The 6,000-nt window shown below is 43.0% G+C and overlaps 1 long non-coding RNA gene across 1 annotated transcript in view; it reads left to right on the forward strand.

Moving 5' to 3' along the window:
• LOC135543469 (uncharacterized) overlaps window positions 1–5,351 on the forward strand; it is a 45,179-nt gene extending 39,828 nt beyond the window's left edge. Inside the window, exons 2-3 of the long non-coding RNA XR_010456218.1 lie at window positions 4,160–4,250; window positions 4,353–5,351. This is a non-coding gene — a long non-coding RNA (uncharacterized LOC135543469). The remainder of the gene's footprint in view (window positions 1–4,159; window positions 4,251–4,352) is intronic.
• The last annotated feature ends 649 nt before the right edge of the window (window positions 5,352–6,000 follow it).

Here is a 6,000-nt window from a genome sequence, read left to right on the forward strand (position 1 = left end):
ATTTTGACATTGTTTTCTTCCTAAATAGTTCTACTATACAACTCACAGTTAGGCCTTGAAAGCACTAAAAATCTGCTGTGGTTGTAGGCCTATGTTTGTGCCCCCTCTGTGAAATTTCAGTTTTGAAACTCTTACGATAAACACACCTGTAATGATGTGTGCTGAGAGTCGGGAAGCAAGTTCAGGGAGAGTGTTTTAATCAAATAGATGGTACATAATATACAACAAGAAAAACGGACAGCACACAGACATGAAACAGAAACAATAACGCCTGGGGAAGGAACCAACGGGGGTGTGACATATACAGTTGATGTCGGAAGTTTACATGCACTTAGGTTGGAGTCATGAACACTTGTTTTTCAACCACTCCACAAATTTCTTGTAAACAAACTATAGTTTTGGCAAGTCGGTTAGGACATCTACTTTGTGCATGACACAAGTAATTTTTCCAACAATTGTTTACAGACAGATTATTTCACTTATAATTCACTGTATCACAATTCCAGTGGGTCAGAAGTTTACATACACTAAGTTGACTGTGCCTGTTCCAGAAAATGAATGGCTTTAGAAGCTTCTGATATTCTAATTGACAACATTTGAGTCAATTGGAGGTGTACCTGTGGATGTATTTCAAGGCTTACCTTCAAACTCAGTGCCTCTTTGCTTGACATCATGGGAAAATCAAAAGATCTCAGCCAAGACCTCAGAAAAAAATTGTAGACCTCCACAAGTCTGGTTCATCCTTGGGAGCAATTTCCAAATGCCTGAAGGTACCATGTTCATCTGTACAAACAATAGTATGCAAGTATAAACACCATGGAACCACGCAGCCGTCATGTCGCTCAGGAAGGAGACGCATTCTTTGGTGCGAAAAGTGCAAATCAATCCCAGAACAACTGCAAAGGACCTTGTGAAGATGCTGGAGGAAACCGGTACAAAAGTATCTATATCCACAGTAAAATTAGTCCAATATCGACGTAACCTGAAAGGCCGCTCAGCAAGGAAGAAGCCACTGCTCCAAAACCAGCATAAAAAAGCCAGACTACGGATTGGGATTGTCCTTTTCTGACTTTTTGTAGAAATGTATGTATGTATGTATGTATGTATGTATGTATGTATGTATGTATGTATGTATGTATGTATGTATGTATGTGTGTGTGTGTGTGTGTGTGTGTGTGTGTGTGTGTGTGTGTGTGTGTGTGTGTGTGTGTGTGTGTGTGTGTGTGTGTGTGTGTGTGTGTGTGTGTGTGTGTGTGTGTGTGTGTGTGTGTGTTTGGAGGAAAAAGGGGGAGCCTTGCAAGTCGAAGAACACCATCCCAACCGTGATGCACGGGGGTGGCAGCATCATGTTGTGGGGGTGGGAGGGAGGGACTGGTGTATTTAACAAAATAGATCACATCATGAGGAAGGAAATGTGAGCTTAAAGTTAAAGCTTGGTTGCAAATGGGTCTTCAAAATGGACAATGACTCCAAGCATACTTCAAAAGTAGTGGCAAAATGGCTTAAGGACAACAAAGTCAAGGTATTGGAGTGGCCATCACATAGCCCTGACCTCAATCCCATACAAAATTTGATGGCAGAACTGAAAAAGCATGTGCGAGCAAGGAGGCCTACAAACCTGACTCAGTTGCATCAGCTCTGTCAGGAGGAATAGGCCAAAATTCACCCAACGTATTGTGGGAAGCTTGTGGAAGGCCACCCGAATCATTTGACCCAAGTTAAACAATTTAAAGGCAATGCTACCAAATACTAATTGAGTGTATGTAAACTTCTGACCCACTGGGAATAGTGATGAAATAAAATCTGAAATTAATCATTCTCTCTACTATTATTCTGACATTTCACATTCTTAAAATAAATTGGTGATCCTAACTGACCTAAGACAGGTCAGTTTTACTTGGATTAAATGTCAGGAATATTGAAAACTGAGTTTAAATGTATTTGGCTAAGGTGTATGTAAACTTCCGACTTCAACTGTATAGGGAAGGTAATCAGGGAAGTGATGGAGGCCGGGTGAGTCTGATGACGCGCAGGTGAGCGTAACGATGGTGACAGTTGTACGCCATAACAAGCAGTCTGGTGACCTAGAGGCCGGAGAAGGAGCACACGTGACAACACCGATCACGAACAACATCTAAATTGATCTCCATTTGGCATAAATGTGCTAATTTCCCATTAATGTATCCTAATAAATAATAATAATAAAAAATCCTATTTTAATGCAGCTTAGTGTTCAATATGGAACGAGGAGGATAAGAGAGCAATAAATGAACCCTAGTTTACTGACTAAGCAACAACTCTTCAAACAAACACAGTAGCTACTGTGGGAGTAATGCTTCCGTTCTGGCTCGCCGTTCAAAATAATTTGCTAAGAGCAGGTGGATATGTACTCAGACCTGGGTTCAAATACTACTTGTTTTCTTCCAAATATCTTAACTGCACTTGATTGAGCTTGCCTGACGCAATGGAACCAATGAAATAGTCCCAGAAGCGTAAACCCCACCCATCTAGACCCTCCTGGAAGGCTCAATCAAACACTCTCAAAAGGAAAACACATGTTACTTGATCCCAGGTGTAATGTAACAGTGTAATCCACCGCAGGGCTCACTAGCACAGAGATCTCCTCGCACTGTTTAGCTTTTTTGAGAAGCGCCTAACTAAGAATGAAGCTTGAGAGACGTCTTGAGGCCAGCTGTGAGTAATGTGTACAGCAGAGATGTTCAGTCTGCTACTCATGCTAATTGCCTGTAGGGCCTCAGCTTCAAGCTGCCATCAATAGACCACCCACGGAGAGGCCGCTGCATTTATCTTGATTTCAAGCATATAATTACATTGTTGGCTTACGTCTGTGTTATCTGTGTAGGTCTATTGATACTGCTAAAAGATAAATGCTGTAATTACATTTAATATGGATTTTGATGTAACTCAATTGATGTCGTTTACTTAATTGAGCGTACCATACGCTGGTCTGTTTTGGTATATCTGTTCGTTTGAGACAATGACTTATTGACAGCTGGATTCATTGTGGTATGTGTTCCTCTCAACATTACCTTTTTGGATATTTGATACAGAACACTTTGTTCTTTCTGGTCTTGGCAGTTACAGTTGCTCTGCAGGTGGAGAGAGAGTTTGGAGTAATGCATGAGCTGGAATGGTTGGCAGCAGGGTATATTTTGATGCTCAGTGCTGCACAGGCAGACCTCTCTCTCTTTCCTATAACAAAATCCTCTTTTGCTACGCACTCGGAGAGTCTCTCCTCTCTGCCAACGCCTGCTGTGAGGGGTCTGAGCTAAACCAACAACTGTGCTGCATGATGAAAGGGTGAGCAGTAGGGGTCTCGCAATGAACTCTGGGTCATCCCACTGCCATGATGACTCTATTCCCTCTTCCCCTTTCACTACCACATACACTACAGTACAGTAACATACCTTTCACTGCCACATATACTACAGTACAGTAATATACCTTTCACTGCCACATATACTACAGTACAGTAATATACCTTTCACTGCCACATATACTACAGTACAGTAATATACCTTTCACTACCACATACACTACAGTACAGTAATATACCTTTCACTGCCACATATACTACAGTACAGTAATATACCTTTCACTACCACAGTACAGTCATATTCACCTTACAATCTCTCCCAACTGGGATATCCTTATTGGGATTGTGGTTAGGGCGTCTTTGGGTCGGGAGATGTACATTTGTGGCCCACAAGGGACCTCGTGCTATTCCGTCAGTTCATTACACTGGTGTCAGAAGTGGGATAGTGCTTGTTGGCAGTTGAGAGTATTCACTGTACTTATGTATGCCTATATTCTGGTACTATTTATCAAGGTTCCACTCCAGCAAGGTTTAAACTCCTCTTCATATCAGTATACTCTCACGAATCCACAAGTTCTGTACTCCTCCCTCCTCCTCCCAGATTTCCTTTTAGTGGAAATCTTGTTTGCCTAGTTTTCGACCATGGCATTTTGAAAGAGGGTAGACGGATGTGTACTCAAACGTCTTCCCTGTCATTTCCTCAGCGAAGCGCCACTGGCCCAGAACTCGACTGTCAACTGTGAAAACAGGGCGGGGTTGTTGGAGATGGAAACGGCTTTGTTTAGCAGTTACAGTAAGACACGCTTGTGTTTGTCTCCTCAGCTCTGTACGAAAGCTCTGTAGGAGTAACAAAAGCACACGGGCTCTTGTCAACTTCCACCCTGAACTTCAGCTCAAGCAGCACCGTTGCAACGTGAGCACGGCACATTCACTCATTATGACTGTAGAGATTATTTTGGACCGTTGTACTGGAGTGGTGGAGAATCTTTAAAAATTATTATTATTTTTTTTACAGGTTCCTGTTTCAAGCTGGATCTCTTCATGAAGATAAGACAAAGTGTTTCTGCGACGCTCCGTAAAAGACAAATAAATAGTGGGGGGAAAAACGAGATCTTTAGCAGCACAGCATGTAGGGCTAAATCTAACCTTCAGGGGTGTATTCCAATGAAAGCAGCAGAAACAAACACAGCCTCATACCAGGACATGCTATTTGTTTTCCTTCAGGCGCTCAATATTTGCGCTGCTTTACAGTATGTGAGGCGTGACAGAAAATACATCTGATTTTATTTCTCCAATGGGAAGCTCTGCGTTTTTTGCATATGGAGCTCATCACAGACAAACGACTTGTTAATGCCAGGTTACTTCAGCTGGAAAGCTGTTTTCAAGCGCCAGGCCAAGCTATTGAAGAAACACATGTAATGAAACACCAGCCATGAAGCCCCACTACTCCCCACTCCTGTGATTCTGCTGCACTCCCCATAACAAAGAACTCAATCTTTAAAGAGCTTTTACTTGTGGAGCGAAGCAAAGCTTCCATCTAGGGCCTGACCAAATCATTATTGCACAGATAAGGATCAGAACTGAGGCAGATGTCTGCTGGCTTTACAATATGTGCATGGAGATGACCTGCAAGGCCCCTGCCAGCGTACAGTGCTGAGGCGTCTCAGTTTGCTTTCTCTCAGACATGTTGAAGCTAGCTGGAATCCACTGGGGTTGCATTGCAGCTAGGTGGTCTTGATTTTGCCTCAGGAGGCTAATGTGCGTGCCAAATGGCATCTTATTCCTATATAGAGTGCTACAGGATTTTGAGCAGAACCCTATGGGCTCTGGTCGGAAGTAGTGCACTATATATGGAATAGGGTGTCATTTGAGACACTATCTGTGGTGGTCAACTGAGTCACATTGTTCTTGGGACTGGAAGTGGAGTGTTATGTTTTTCCCCATTGATGCCCAGAGCAGCTGTCTCAATGAAACACTTTCAGTACAGTTGATTTGTTAAGAAGGAAACATTAGGAGGGGGAGTGTGTTTGCACAGGAATATGGTTATTTTAGAAGTATTGGTGTTGGTGGGGAAGTACAGAGAAAGTAAAAACACTGAGCATGTGTCCAGCTGCTTCCTGGTAACGTTCACCACTGACCACACCTGGGTTCAAATACTATTTAATATCATTTCAAATGCTTTAGTAGGGCTTGATTGAGCTTGCCTGGCACTATGGAACCATTAGAATAGTCGCAAAAGTTTCCCAACGGGGACCCTAGGCAGGCTAGAGGAAATGTTCAAAGTATTTAAATGATTCCAAGTAGTATTTGAACTCAACCTTCACACCTTCTTGAATAGGAAGACCTATCTTTAGAGCTAATTCTTTGTAGGGATAATATGATACTCTGTTGACAGATATGAATCAGTGTGACCTGCTGTGAATACAAAGCGCCCAAGAGGTGCATTTTCTCTCTATAGACACGCGTGCCGACACTCATTCACACACACGCACGCACGCACGCACCTACGCACACACGCATGCTGTCACGACTTCCGCCGGAGTCGGCTCCTCTCCTTGTTCGGGCGGCGTTCGGCGGTCGACGTCACCGGCTTTCTAGCCATCGCCGCTCCATTTTCTCATTGTTCCATTTGTTTTGTCTTGTTCCCTGCACACCTGGTTTAC

This window comes from Oncorhynchus masou, chromosome 1 (genome assembly GCF_036934945.1).
Source record: "Oncorhynchus masou masou isolate Uvic2021 chromosome 1, UVic_Omas_1.1, whole genome shotgun sequence".
Classification (NCBI taxonomy): Eukaryota; Metazoa; Chordata; class Actinopteri; order Salmoniformes; family Salmonidae; genus Oncorhynchus; species Oncorhynchus masou.